General features: G+C 33.5%; 2 long non-coding RNA genes across 2 annotated transcripts; one reads left to right on the top strand and one right to left on the bottom strand.

Annotated features, from left to right (window-relative positions):
* The first annotated feature begins 361 nt into the window (after window positions 1–361).
* On the top strand, window positions 362–2,466 carry LOC108867395. Its single transcript, XR_001953352.2, has 2 exons — window positions 362–1,748; window positions 1,867–2,466. It is a non-coding gene; the product is annotated as an uncharacterized LOC108867395 (long non-coding RNA).
* Window positions 2,467–12,699: 10,233 nt separating this feature from the next.
* On the bottom strand, window positions 12,700–15,088 carry LOC103949318. The gene is made up of 2 exons (XR_667505.3): window positions 14,005–15,088; window positions 12,700–13,895 (listed from the first exon to the last, which is right to left on the bottom strand). It is a non-coding gene; the product is annotated as an uncharacterized LOC103949318 (long non-coding RNA).
* Window positions 15,089–16,418: the final 1,330 nt, after the last annotated feature.

The following is a 16,418-nucleotide window of genomic DNA, read 5'->3' as shown; positions in this document are numbered from 1 at the left end:
GCTCCAGAGGAAGTCGAATGTCCCATATTAAAAATACATAACAAAGTATCAAAATTCTACTAAAATAACCAACAAACTATAACTAAGATTAGAGTATAATATGTTGTATAATATTGCCTCATCAAATACCCCAAAACTTAGCTTTTTGCTTGTCCTCAAGCAAAACAAAACTCAAAAACCAATTAAAACTAACAAACTAGAAACTTAACTAAAAGTCTACTAAGACCAATTTTCACCTTCAAGTCGCAATCCATAGAAAACATTAAAAATTAGAACATCTTTTCAAAAGTTCCAACTAATCCTACCAGAGAGTCTAAGCCATTTAAAATCAATCAGAAAAGAATTCATGAACTTCCTTTGGTGTAAAAGTGAACCAACATAGTTAAAGAGACCCAACTAAAACCCTCACCTCTCGTCCTTTTAATTCAATACTTCACACATTCTAACTTGAAACATAACTATCATATTTTTTTTTCTTTTCGAATTTTTCTCCTTTTTTTTTTTTTTTTTTTTTTCTAATTCACACTTTTTTTTTCTTCAGTAATAGTAGTGGTCGTGCAATGTCCGCTCCCTTAAGCTTTCGATCCAACCCATGTAACGAGCTTTAGGTCAATGACTCCCAAACAACAAAGTCTAGAGGGCACTAGGTGTAGAACACCCTAAAAACTTATTACCTCAAGCTGAAAAGGCTATGAAACCAACTAACCACTCTGCCCTATGCCAAAACTCTACTGTTTGACGCGAGAATCACTGCTGATTAGGCAGGATTGGCCCGGTTACTAGGCAAAGTCTCGGGTGGAACAATTATTACTTTATAACACATACTAACTTTAAGAATAAAAATTAAAATACACTTAGACTAAAAGTAAATGTTTCAATCTCACTCCCCACAAACCAAGTTGATTTGAATGTGCAAATTTTCAAATTGTAACTCATGAATTATTGCCTAAGACACGATAAATAGAAAAGACTTTACTGTGGGATTAATCTTCATCATGTCCATTTGTTCTAACATTTAAAATAATCTATGGATATTAGCTTAAAATTTGAAAAAAAAAAATTTATTGACTCAAAATAAAAGTCTAAAAATTCTTATTTCCCACCCCCAAACTTAAATCACACATTCTCCTCAAGGTGTGGAAAAAAAAAATAAAGCACAAAACTATGAAGTCCTAAAAACTTAAAATAACTAACACAGACAAGTAAAAGAAACTAGAAAAATTAAAACAGAAACAATAAAATAAAATATAAAATAACAAATCAAACAGAAAATTAAAGAAAAGAAAAGGGAATGGACACACCTGGGATGGTTCGAACCCACGACCAGGAAGAGTAACCAGGGAGCGTCGTAAAAATTTGAAAAAGTATAAGAACAGGCAGTGAGCTTTGGAGTCAAACCCCTAACCTGGATCACAGCAAGAAGTGTTGAGCTTTACACAACACACACGGAACCCATGCTCCTTCCTTCATTTCCCATTTATGTCGTTGAGCTCTTCTCCCCTCTTCTCCATAACCTCCAGCCCAGAGCCATGAGAGCTCTCTTCCTTTCTCTTCCTCTCAAACCCCTAACACAAAACTGCTGCTCTAGCCATTCCAAAATCTTCCAATGGTCCTGGATTTGTCGAACTCAAAAATAAATACCCAGTTGTGCCTCCATAGCTGGATTTCTGTCATTTATTCCCAATTCTCCATGTTGCTGCAAATCGAAGCTCCAATCCATCGAAGCAATGTCCCAGTGCACACCAAAGGTAAATATCTCATTTTTCTTATGGATTTCATGACCAAAAGTTGCATGAACTTGATGCATGGGCCCATTAATGTGACAAAATTTTTTGATCTGATACTTGTGTATGCTATGCTTGCAAGTTCAACCTAGAAATGATGCAGAGGACCAAAAATTCATTGATCTTCACGCCCTTAAAGGTAAAATTCATCACTGCAATTATTTGAGCCTGAACTTGCCAGATTTGTAAATGTACTACTTGTGCATGCCTAAAATATGAATTAGATTATGTTGCATAAATCTGTGTAAAGTAGTGTTTTCTGATTCCAGTGCGTTCATGCATCAATGGCTTTAGTCTACTATTTGCAAGCTCATGAATGTGTTCTGTATATTGCATGTCTTCATTGATGAACGCATGAGCCCAAAAATCCGTGCATGAGATCAATCTGCGTATTGGCTTGATGAATGTGCTCATTTCTGTGTTGCTTGGATCCCAACCCCAAACTTGTATGTGGTGATATTTTAAATAAAATGCTAGGGAGTGATTGAGTGAAAGGGGGTGCCAAGCAATGCAAGGGGCTTCATCACCAACCCCATTGTGAGTATGTCTGGAACTCTGCCCGTGCATCTTTCTGCATTCCTTTAGTTTCTGTAGTGCTGAATCTCATTAATGTTGATGAATTTACGATGAATGCTCTAAGTGGATGTATGTTAAATGCTGTTGAATGCATGATTTAGTCGAATGTGCAGATGTATTAGATATTTGGGGCTGAATTGTTTCCAAATGCAACCTGCAATGATCACACAATAAAAATCTAATTAGAATAAACCCAAAATAAAATACTGATTAACTAAAAATATGGTTGTTTTTGTGTTTTTCAATTTTCAAAGTTTTTTTTTTTTTTTTGGTTGTGATTTTTGTAATTGAAATAAAAGCAAGAAAACTAAATTGAACGAAATTAGAAAGAAAAGAGTTAAGAAAAATTGGGTCCCAATTAGCACTTTAGTTAACGTCTATAGCTAGACATAGAGGAAGGAATTGATGGTCACATAACTTGTTCTCTTAGAATCAAACACTCCATAACAGCATCACAAGGCAATAGTAGGTACAGAATGAGATGTTTTGTCAATTATGTGTTTCAGGCGAGTGGTTGAATCCTCCATATTCGGCCTTCTTTGTGAATGAATCTTTGTAATCAAACAGAATCCCTTCCAACGAGACTTGCGTATCCACCGAATTGACTTAACCTTGTATTTAAAACCCACAATTTTTGCAATGGCCAAATTTCTCTACTAGGAATTTGGCTGCCACAAAACGTCTTCTTCTTCTCGTATGCCTTAGCGTACTTGTAGGATTGGCCTTGATATTCTTTTAAGTTTGATGGGCTGTACTGCATGTGATTCCCCAGATTCTGACTTGGTGTGAGCAACCCTTTGAAACACATCAATTTCAAAGCATTCCTACAGCTTAGTTGGTTGCTTTGCAGCATCTTGATATGGTATGTTTGGTATATAAACTTGGGCAGTAAATGGTTCCGTGGGAATTTCAGTATCAACATGTGCTTTTTCCTTCATTGGGCACGAGTAACTGGCATATTGCTCTTCAATTCTGGCGTTTTCCTGCATGTACTCACAACTCGTTGCACCTTGGGGTGTTTGAATTACACACCATTCTTCTTAATCTTGTGGCACATTAGGCTGCTCAAATGGTTGTTGAGTACCTACCCATCTAAAACTTGGATGCTTTTTCAAATCTGGAGTGTAGTAATCAAAAGTGGGATCGTTCCAACGCCAAAGTGAGTCGTTCCTCATATTAATATGCTCCCTTTTTCAGGGCATTGCAAAATTTCATCAGTGTTTGAGCAACAAAGAGTACAAACTATAGGTTTAAATCCATAGAAACCCTGTTTTGCAAAAGAAACCCATAAAGGTGGTCCTCCTGGTGGCAGCTCCATCATTGAATTGCTTTCAAAATTAACAAACCACAACAACAAAAATAAAAATAAAATCAAGTACATAAAAAGATATATACAAAAATAATTAACTAAGAATATGTTAAACACAAATTATTTGAAAAAATACCCCGCGACGGCGCCAATTTCTTGATAGGATTTTTACCACCTGCAAAAGTAAGCACTTAAAATACTTGCAAGAAAACAAGTTAGTTGTAGTATAAACGGCTCAAGTAAGGTCGTTTCCGCAGGGATTGAATGAATAATATGTACTTAAACTAATTCTTAGCTAATTATTTGAAAACAAAGATAGGAAAAGGTTGATTTTGAATTTAAAAATAATAAAAACAAATTCAATTAAAATGACTAAAGAAATTAGCAAAATAAAGAAAACAAAAGAAACGTTTTGAAAACGAAATTGTAAAAGGCCTAGGGTTCCGTTGTCCCTATAACAATCCTATGTAGGTTTACCAATTACTTATGAATTACCTTTGCAACTTTGAAGGTTAGATTTTCCTAATGCATATTCTACTTGTGGCATTCATGTTAGAATGTATATCAAACATGCAATCCGTCTGTGGCATTAAGATCAAATATAAACATGCACGACTCATTACACTTTGTGAAAACCCTTTGAAAAAACCATGCAACCCCTAAGATGTGGCATTCGCCCTAGGTGAAATTACAACTATCAATCACGAGAAGCAATACTCAATTCCCCGGTGGCATTCTGACTGAATTGCATCCGATTACTTATCTAAACATCCTAATGTAGCTAAGCATTAAGATATAGAGACAATTTAAAGCACAATGATTAATAATTCAAAGTATGCATGCATACCATCATAAGTAATTAAACAAAAACTACATATTCATGCTAAGGCTCAAGGTATCGCCCTAGCAAAAGAAAATTAGTTACAAACAAACATAAAACAAAATGAATTTTATTGAAGTAGAAAAAGGATAGAAAACATCTTGAAAATAAACTTCAAAAACCCTCTAGAGTAGTGCGTGCGTTCCCTCCTAGGGCTAGCCCAAAAAGGCTTATTTATACTACTCTAAATAAAATCCTCCTAATAAAAGGTCTTAGTATAAAACTAGGAAACCTAATAAATTGAAATAAAATAGGAAACATAATCCTAAATTAATTTGGTAATTCGCCCAAAAATCAGCACAGACACGTTTTGGACCCAAATCAGCTCCCAAAACTGGTCCAAAATAGCTGGATTTAAAGCTTGGACTATTATAAACACTTCTTTAGAAGGCCACGAACCCATCTGAGATCATTTTGGGCTTCTGTTGACTCTAAAAATTACAAAACCTACGTGGCGCGCAGGCCGAGTAACTAATAAGCTAACTACGTCATTCGATTGAATGCGGGGCGTGCCAACTCGTCGATCGAGCTCGGCCGAGGAGTAAAATTTGTTGATGTTGCGTTGAGCGCGTTATTAACTTCTTTATCTTGCGACTGCGGCTGAGGAAGGAACAAATCTCGGCCTTTGGATTCTCAAGCTTGAAGACAAGGCTGCTAGTTCTGCGAAGTTCACAAATTGTCAATGCCAAATTCGGTCATAGTGATTATATTCATGAGAGTATAAGCATGTCGAATCGACACCAGATTGTACGGACACAAGTATTCAAATATGATGTATGTCTTGATGGTGAATGTGGTTCGGTCGTCAGAATGCCAAACTCTGAAACTCACTTGTGAGTATCCAATCATAAAATTACTCGGCGTTCAATGTGCTGAATATCGTAACTCGTAACACCTTACTTTGCCGAGAAGGCTAATAAGATGACCTCTGCCAATAAGGATTCGGAAACCCTTCTCGACCGAGACTTAGATAGGTAACCAGTCGGCCTCGACGTAGTGCTGTTTATCCAGACTGAAGGTGCTCATTGGTCAGCTGATTCTACGGCAACAGTGCTGTTTATCCAAACTGAAGATGTTCGCCGGTTGCCTTCACAATGCTGTTTATCCAAACTGAAGATGTGTCGGCAGAAAAGAGAAAATAAAAAAAAATTTAAGATGTTTGAGTGGTTTTGCGCAGGGTAATTGTGTGTTAATTGGAGGTCTTTGAATTGCACCCTCATTTCTCTATTTATAGCAGCAAATCCTCCTTGAGATCGAGTCAAAATCGTATCTGAATTGGGACTTCTTATTCTGTTCCAACTCCACTTCGACTAATCCTACCCCTATTAGGACTTTGAACTCGGCCAAACACTATTATTTAGGGCCCAAACAGCTCCAAAAATGCAATTTAAGCCCAAAACATCACTTTCCAGCAATGCGCACTGCTCATTTATTAAATCGCCAGAAAATAACCGTTTGGTAAAAAATCCCAAATTTTGACACAAATAAGCCAAGAGACACACGGACGTCCTCCAATTTGAATCACTCCAAAATTCATCTGTTTGATTACGTTTTGATCCAGAGGAAGTCGTATGTCCTATATTAAAAATACATAACAAAGTATCAAAATTCTACCAAAATAACCAATAAACTATAACTAAGATTAGAGTAAAATATGTGGTATAATATTGCCTCATCAATTACCAACCACCTTCGAACGACTTGCCCATAGATTATTCCTTATTTTTTTCCGTAGCCTTTCTTTTTAAACTTTGTATTTGTACGTACATTTTTATTTATATTATAAATAAATTGTTTTTTATTCATTAATTTGTGTTTTTTTTTTTGGTCAATTGTATGAAATATTTTTTTAATAGTATTCCTTTTATTCTATTTATTATTTTTTTTACTACAAATTACACTTGCGCGACGCCGACAAGTCGTTGCTCAAAACCATACATGTCTTTCTTGTTTCGTCGCGCGAAACCATGCGCTTTTACAAGTTTCATCGCGCAAAACCACTCATGTCTTAAGTGTTTCGTTGCGTAAAACCATACGCATCTTAGGCTTTTCGTCACGCAAACATTTTACAGACAAATTATAGACGTTCCCAGAATTTTCTCGTCACAAAGCAAACTTGTACCCTTTTATATCATGCAATGAAAGCCTTTGTCCATATACCTTTTGTGCGACGCGTACTAAAGCGTCGCGCAATACGTGACGAATGTCCACTTCATCATCATGCAAGGTATTTTTTCACGACCTTTGCGCGACGATTTATCCGTCGCCATAGGTTTTCTGTGACCTCAAAATGCTTTGCACGACAAAGTGTCCTTCATCGCTCAAAGTGTTTAATTTAGTAGTGTATATTTGGAACTTAGTGCGAATATCATATTTAAGGAAATACATGGAACCCATTTCAATTTATCCTAGGGTTTTCTTCTTTGTTAATTCCATCCTCATCCTCCTCAACAGTACATAATGCATGCTTGCTGTAAGTTTCTCAAAACTTCAAATAATCTATGTACCCTTTCTCTTAATTATGTCTGGTGATACTTACAAATACTATGCATTATTAAAACAATAGATGATGACCAATAAACTAAGAATTTGTAATTTTTGAAAACCCTGATAAAAGAAGTGAACCAATCAACCCCAAAATATATAGATAAATAAAACGAATGAAAACCTGACTCATGATTATATAATGTGCAAGAACAAAAAAAAAAAAAAAAAAAAAAAAGAGAAGCGAAAACAAAAACTTACGGCGAAAACTAAAAAATTCCCAAGGATCTAAACTAGAGATAACTAACTAAGGTGAAGCGAAAAAACAGAAGAACAAATGATCAACAAGCTAATAACAAACAAGCGTGGATTAAATTTAGAGGGATTGAATCCGCTTTGACATCATGTTAACAAATCAAAGGACAAAAGATGAGAAAAGGATTGCAAACCGTGCCTGACATGTATTACATAACCACAAAAGTAAGAACACTAGGAAAATTTGAAATTTGTACCACAAATTTTCCAAAAAAAACTGTACTACGAAAATACTACATCTTACTAAGACCTAATTCCTACAGAGTTACAAGAGGTGTATTTGTAGATATTTAATCTTGAAACAAACAGGAAAGCAATATTAAACTCTACTTACAAAAATAGGAAAGTAAAAAAAATAGAAAACTAGATTTTAATCCCTAAATAAGATGAAGTTTAGAAAAATGTCTTATACAAGATTAAAAATTAATTTTAGTCCCTAGACTCTATTTAATGCCAGCATATATTATATATTCAATGTTTCTTTGTTTATTTATAATTTTATGAATTTAAAATTTATGAAAATATTATAAATTTTAATTCTCATTATGGTAGGCATCTTATATAAGAAAATATTTTCGTAGAGATTTTTTGGTACACTTATGTTTTTGTATATTTTCTTATCTGCCACTAATTCATAAAAATATATTTAGGTATGAACATTTCGGTATAATGGGTTAGTATAATATGTTTAGGTACGGACATTTCAGTACACTAGTTTAGTATAATATATTTAAGTACTGACATTTCGGTACACTAATTTAATATCATATAGTTAGGTACGGAATTTTGGTACACTTATGTTTTTACATATTTTCTTATATGTCACTAATTCACTATAATATATTTAGGTACGGGCATTTCGGTACACTAATTTAGTAAAATATATTATGATAGGGATGTTTAGGTACACTAATTGGAGAAAGTTAAATAAAATTGTATAATAATAAATTTAAAATTTAATGTAATAACATTAAATAAGTTATCTATTAAATATAAAAACTTTGACAAAAAAAAATTCTATTAAATATAAAAACAAAAAAATAATATGAATTTGAATTAAGTCACATTAAGGGTCTAAAATCAATAATCAATCTAACACCAGGTTTTTTTAAAATTTTAATCTTCTTGAAGGATTAAAATTCAAAAAAAAATTTATTTGCGTATTAGAAAACCCTAATACATACAATACAACAAATAACTTAACATAAAAATAAACTATATTGCTAAATTGCCAACTTTTTCAACAAGGAATGCTGATTTTAAGACTTAAGAATGAAGGTAAATGCTTGCTACTGTTGAACCTACAGGTCTTACACAACAAAAGTACTTTATACAGTCCTTAATTCCTTTTCTATCTGGTGGGTTTTCTTTTTCTTTTTCTTATTAAAATGCATGAAAATAGAGAGACATGCATGGCCGTGGTTAGTATTGTAATCATGACTAAAAAAAAGCTGTATTGTCATCGATCCCAACTCAGTTGCTTCTTTGTCTACGAGGAACTTAGACACAAGAACAAGAAAGCTCGTAGCTTCCTTGGAGATCTAAAGAAACGAATAATATACAATTTAATTAGTTCCAAAAATGGTCTAAATATATTAACAGAACCAAAATCTGAAAATGCAGCTTCCCTTCGTTTCTTCCTGCATGAATCAGATGATGAGGTTTGTATGCGAACCACGGGTTGCACCATTTAAGCCGACATTTTCTTTTGTAGTCGAGTAGTTCTAATTACAAAGTTTTTCAAATGGTCTCTTTAGGTGTAGGGCTCACTCCACATCGAACTTCAACAATCCGAACTGTCTATTTTGTAAGTCTCGTTTCATAGATCATCTTTGCAAAAATTTAATTCAATCCGAAATCATTTGCCTATTTAATTATCAAGATAAAATTGCATTATTTTTTACATAACAAAGTATTCGTTAATTTCTTCTGAAAATATGACTTTAGCCCCTGAAACTCAAGTTTCTTTACATAAAACCCGACATAGTCTTTTTATCTGAATAAAACCCAATGACTAGGCTCCACATAAGTAAATTCATTAATTTTGTTTGCCTTTACACATTTTTCATTTTTTAGATGCCTAAAATACCCCTAATTACCGTTTTGACGTAGACATTTAATTCTATGCAGATTTGAAGGGAGAAATTAATAAAAAGAAATGTATTAATGTTTAAAATCATTGCATTAATGTATCAAAACAAATTGTATGTTAAGGCAAAAAAGAACTAATAATGTTATACTTTCCTTAAGAGTTTGTAATTGTTTTTTAAATTTGCATAAATTTAGACAATTTTAATTTAATCTTGTCATTTTCTTACCAAATGAAAATTTGGAAGAGCACTATAAAATAATTTACCCATATTTAAAAAATATAGGTAAATTATTTGGACATGTGCATTAGTAATAAATTTGCCATGTATATGTAATGATACATGCAAAATAATTTACTCCAGGGTACCCTCTTGGATTATTTTATGTCGTCTTCTTGACATTAATAAAGTCACTATCATTTCAACTCAAAAAAAAAAAAAAAATTACTTATAGAATAAAAAATGTTATTTGATTCAAAATAAATTTATCTATATTTTATATGATAATATAGGTAAATTTTTCCACACATATATATATTAGTAGTAAAATATGCCCAATATATATAATAATGCATGAAAATAATTCACCAACAAATAAAGGAAATTTGATTAAAAATTAATATATCTACTACTTTTTGTTTATGAATTTCAATTTATTTTTTTATATTACAAACATAATGTACCTACAATATAATTTACCTATTGTTTAATCTTATAAGAAAATAATGTATCTACTATTTTATTTTATTTATTTATTTATTTGTTTTTGTTTTTTGTCGAATATGTACTGTTTTTTTTTAATGGAGATAATTTGTCTTGGTTTAATTTTTACGAAATTATTTAGGCACTGTTTAACTTTCCTAAAATAATGGAACTACTATTTTAATTTACCTACAAAATAAATACTATTTGATTCAAAATTAATTTACTTATATTTTACATATAAATATAGATAAATTATTTTTAACAAGCATATATGATAACAAACAAAAAATGCCTAATGTATGTAATAATCTAGGTAAAATAATTTACCTACAACATAAAAGAATATTAATTGGTTTTTTGTTGTTTTATAAAACAATATTATTATTTGATGCAAAATAATTGATTGTACAAAGGATTTTTCTTTCCAAAAGAAAAATGTGCCCATAAATTGTTTATGAACATAGCTAAATTTATATATATATATATATATATTCCTAATATTTATCATACAAGAAAGGTAAAATTTCCATATGGGGTTAATTGCTAATCATAATTAGGGTGGGTAATAATATTTATTGACATAACTAGAGTTTTGTGGCATAAGTTGTAAATATGTGATGATAATTGGTTACATATTTGTCTACATGGTACTCTATTTGAAATTTGGGTTTTATTTGGAAGTTAAATACTATGTGGGTTTTTGTTTGGAAAATAAGAGTTTCAAGGGCCTTTTTCTAAAGAACCCTAATTTCTTTGAACTCAATTAAATGTCTTAAACATTTCCGATTTGGCTAATACTTTGCAAGAATGATATATGAGATGCAACTTGAAAAATAAACGGTTCAGATCGTTAAAGTTTGATGTGGTATGGACTCTACAACTAATCCTCATTTTTATAAAATAATAATAATAATAAAGGATCTCGTCGTTTCATATATATATAACATGGTGGCATTGGGTTTTGGTTACAGTAGAAACACAAACAGTTGTGCGAAATTGAATCATCACAGTCCGAGTAATTAATACACGGACGATGCCATATATCAGAGTCAGAGAAAAAGAGGAATCCATGGCGTAACTGCTGATGTTGACTCTACTTTGTAATTATGGCAAAATGATTCAGATTTCTGGAAAAGTCAGAGGAAGCCATTAAAGGCATTTAGTGTTGCATATGCTACCACCTTCAGAAACTGATGACAGAAAATATATTGCATGAGAGAGAGAGAGAGAGAGAGAGAGAGAGAGAGAGAGAGAGTCATACAATGCACTACACACCAGACCATCACGGCTGGTCATCATAAAACTTTTGATTATGTTCGGGTATCCTATATTTCAGGTTCTTTGTGCCGTTAATTCTTGTTCATTATATCGACAATCAATGACCTAACGGTCAAAACTCCCAGAGTACAAAATATCCGAGACCGGGAGCATGCTAGAAAATCCCCCAACATTGATTCAATTTTAACTTCTTGCCCTTCGCCACTTAATGTTACGGTCTAGTGATATATTCCTCTTTACTTGGAAAGTGAGAGATCTTAGGTTCGGTTATCGCCAAAAGTGAATTTGAACCACATTATTGATATCTCATTATAAGGCTAATCTTACCCCCTACCTTTTAGTGTAGATAATATCGTTTGTTAAAAATAAAAAAAAAACGTTGCCCTTCCCTTCCAAAATTTCCGATCACTTTTGTTAATTTCATCATCCTCTGTTCCTCTTTTGTAACAATTTTCTGTGCCCTGATATAAGTCATGACAGCAAACTAGAGAAAATCATACACGAAATCATCACAACCCTATACAGGCCGCCCCACCTTTCCCTTTCACACTGTCACACATTTTGAGAGCAATGAGTTACGATGTGCCATGAAATCCTAAGCAAATTAAGAAGAGGAAGATTAAGATAATATTATACATTAGCCAAACACTTGTTAATTTAGTGCTGGTACCATTCTACACAAGTTGTTACATTGTTGATATGAAGTTAATATTATATGTTTAAAATCTTAGGCGCATTAGACAGCTTGTTAATTTAGTGACAATACCACTCTACACAAGTATAGTTCCACTGTCGATATATATATTTGGCTGATATTTACTAAGTTAATATATTGTTTGAAACCTTAAATTTCTTAAGAAGACGATGAAGATTAAGCACATATTACAAACAAGTCAAAAGGTTGTTAATTTAGTGCCGATACCATTCTACACAAGGAGTCCAACTATTGACATTTGGCCGATATGTACTAAGTTAATACATTGTTTGAAAATCTTAATTTTCTTTAGAAGATGATAGAAGATTAAGCAGATATTATAAACAAGGCAAAAGCTTGTTAATTTAGTGCCAATACCGTTCTACACAAGTAGTTGCATATTGTCGATATATATGGTCGATCCTCAGTATGTCCTGATCATAATTATGTATCAGCTAAATATCGATAATACATAAAGATTGTAGATTGATGATAATCAATATCAGCCAATTCATTAGTGTTATGTGTGAAGTACGTATATACAATGTTCCTTTAACCCTTCGAAAATTTCCAAAAGATATTCATGGTCTAGAAAAACAATTTTATTAATTCATAGTTTGTATGTATGTATAATAACACCAGGACAATTCAAGTATGAAACTCAAGCTACTAGTTAACAACTTACGAGCAAGAGGAGTTAATTTAGGGTCCGGAATCAAGCCAGAGTCAGATAGGTCCAATTTATCACATCTTTTTTTCCTTTTATTCTTTTACATGACATTTTCTTCCTGGGAGCACAATCGAAATCACATTGTGTTTGAAGACAACTCAAAGTTTAAAGAGGGTAATTTCAACAGTGTTAGCAACTGGATTGCTTCTCAGATACAACTTTGGCATACATCTCACTCACATCTGTCACCCTTGATATATTATTCCTTTCTTTACGTTTTGCGTGGTATGATCAGAGTGAAGAATAAGTTTGGTTCACATCTTTCACAGCTACTGTAAAAACATCAAAGCAAACTGAATACACATATACAAATATAAAATAACATAATCAAGAAGGAATCTGGTCTTTAAGATCACTCCGATCTGAAAAAAATCCAATATAATCTGACAAATAAATGTTAATTAATGGATGATTAAGATAAAGTAGATACAAGACAAAGCTCCGGATATTACAAAGGTCTAAAGCTGAATTAATCCACCAAACCCACTACCGCTAACAACAAAACAATGCAAATTTAAAAGAACAAAGATCAAACGCATGTTTTGCAGCATTATGTGGTATAAGAAATATTAATCAGAAGGAAAATTAAATTAAAAGGTTTAAGGTGACTGAACAACGTTATTCAATCAAGAGAGAGACAGTAATAGCAGTGTGAAAAGTGGAAACTCTACGGGATGGCTATGGTGCTATAATGCAAAAGTAAAATTAGGGTTGTCGAAGCGAAATAGAAAGAAGCCAATTTAAAGTTAGTGTGGTGGGATTAGAGAGAGAGCAGAAGTGGACAGGGAAGATTCTTGAAGCCATCATGAAAAAAAACCAGTCCAATGATATGAAAACCTGTTGAAAGAGTTAAAAACTGACAAAGAAAACGCAACCCTGCATAGGTGCTGCTCATATTCATGAAATTTAGAGATAAAAATAAAAGAGTAATCATGATCTTTCCCCACTTTCGTCAGAGTTAAATGGAAAAAAAAACATAAAATAGCGAGTCAAAACCCTCCATCATTACACCAATCTGCTTCTGCCCGCCCAACAACCCATGTACAATTTCTTCAACAAAATTAAAAAGCCGTCAGAAAATGTAAAGGTAAATAAAGTTCATAAAAATACACAAATATAAAGGCTGGGAAAAAGCAACTTAAATCTAAAAAGATCTCACCTTTGGATGATCGGGGTAAAAATATGAGATGGGTAGTGAAGATCTGAGTGATTGGAAGCGGTAATTGGGGGGAATGAAGCCTGGTCCGACGTCACTAAACGTAGAATCAATGATCTTTCTCAACTGGGACTGTAATTTTTTTAAGATTGGTGGATAAAATTGTCACCAATTGAGATGAAGATCATAGATCTAGTTAAGAGGCCTCGAGCCAGACAACATTCCCCTCAAAAAAAACAACTTTGCTTCCTCTTCTTCGATCTATCTGCCTCCATTTTCACCAAGCGCTTTGCCCTAACGATGAACTAGAGAGAGAGAGAGAGAGAGAGAGAGGGGGGGGGGGGTGGGGGGAGTGGTGTGTGTGTGATCATACTGAATGAGAGAAATGAAATGGGTGGTACGAGAGGTGAGGAGAAGGGAAGGATAGAGATAAAAAGGCAGAGACTTGAGAGTGAGATGGGGGAAGGTAAAAAGGACAAAGTAAATTAAAGTCGCAGAGACCCTACCAACTGGGTCTTGGGTTACAGAAATGACCACGACCCTGACCGAAAAAAAAAAAAAAACAAAACAAAACAAAAGAAATGACCCCGACCTAAACAAAAACCCTTCTCTCTCTCTCTCTCTCTCTCAGTTGTCCCATCGTCTCCACCACGCAATCTATATATACACACAGCCTCACCAAAAACACACAAACTTTACACGTTAATTTCACGTTAATTTCAAATCATTTCTTCTCCCCTCCCCTCCCCGCCCCCCGGGGCGTGGGGCGCCCCCCTCTCTACTGCTAAATTATCATGACCTAATTATATCATCACCTAAAACACTAATTCCATCAATCTCTACCCAAAGATTTTAACTTTAACAAAAACCCATTTCGGCCAAGCTTAAACAAACCAGCCTTTCTGTACATATTATATGTGTGTATATATTAATGAGGATGAATAGTAGTTATCAAAACTCTAATAATGAAACCCCATTGTGAGCCGTACGATGGTGATGATGAACATGATAAAGATGAGACGCAAAAACAAGCAACCAAAAGGATGAGTCAGTGGTTTAGTTGGGCTAATTCAGCGACCCCTATATAGGAAATTTTGGGATTTTGGGGTCTTCCACTTTTCCTTTGCTTGCATATATTGTTCTCATTCTTTTATTTAATTTGATTAATGCAGAGTTTGGTAAAACATTTAATATATTCACGAAAAGGGGCATCCCTCGTTCAGTGGGTTCTCACTCCTTTTTACTACGGTCGCGGGGGATTCAAGATGACGACAGAGAGTGACTGACAAATAAAAAGTTGTGGAGAGAGAGGGAGAGAGAGAGAGAGAGAGAGAGAGAGAGGAGTCAGCATTACAGAAACATACAGGCTACAGCTCATTATTATTCAGGTGCTTGCTGGTCTAGTTTTCATAGTATGGTCCTCCCATTCCCACTCCAACATTACCTGTCTCATGTTTTGTACTTAGCTTAATTGAAAGCAAATCTACCTTGCATTCTGTTACTAATTATAAATTTAAGATCTTCTATTATCTTATCATCATTATTTGGTTATACTTCTTTGTTTGATCAATTGAATTTAGTTAAATGAAGTTTTAGCTCACCTAATCATTGTCTTTTAACCATTAATCGTTCTAAAGTCAATTACCATCAATAATTATAAACACGTGGACTAGTAATGCTAGTATTGCTATCGGTTATTATTGACACATTAGCTTCTCTCTCGTCTCTACTATACTTAATAAAAAAAATAACAATTACTAACTAAAAGCATTGATCTACCCCATTTTTACTGATATTGTGACTTGTTACCCTTTTCTTTGGTTAAAGTAAATCTTAATTAAATGAGTGTACAGATTGTAGAATCCATTCTTATGTAATTTTGGGAAAACTCTAGCCATTAGAGAGAAAAACAGAGAAAAAAATTATCCAAATCCTTTCCCTTGGCATTGGGGTCGGCTCAATCTCTCTTGGTATCTTCCCTATTTTCCCATATTTATCTTATGTTGTAATTGTCTTTTAACTCCTAGTTGTGGCTGCTCTTTCGCGCAGGCAAGAAAAGCCTTCGTGATAGATGAGAAGAGTCATCGTGATTATCACTGATCCCTCACAATGTTGAGTAGAGCCTTTAAGCATCTATAATCAAACTTGGATTTTTGAGTGGTAAATGTTGTTTAGATATGAGATGATATTTTTTGTATTTCTTATGGTTTTGTGGGCATGGCAAAAGACTATGACGAGGAAGCTCGACTTTTGTTGGTGAATCAGAGCAATACTTCTTTGTCAACCATTGCATTCATCAAATGAATAGTGTAGTCCTTTTTAATGATGCCTTTATGGTAGATAGTTCAACAATTTGCAAGATTTATTTCTCACGAGTGTTATCTTTCATGTTGGTTGATGTGGCTAATGAATTGTAT

Source organism: the organism of the source record quoted next, unplaced genomic scaffold (genome assembly GCF_019419815.1).
Source record: "Pyrus x bretschneideri cultivar Hongxiangsu unplaced genomic scaffold, Pyrus_bretschneideri_v1 Contig3, whole genome shotgun sequence".
In the NCBI taxonomy this organism is placed as follows: Eukaryota; Viridiplantae; Streptophyta; class Magnoliopsida; order Rosales; family Rosaceae; genus Pyrus; species Pyrus x bretschneideri.
This window is presented reverse-complemented; position numbering and strand designations above follow the sequence as displayed.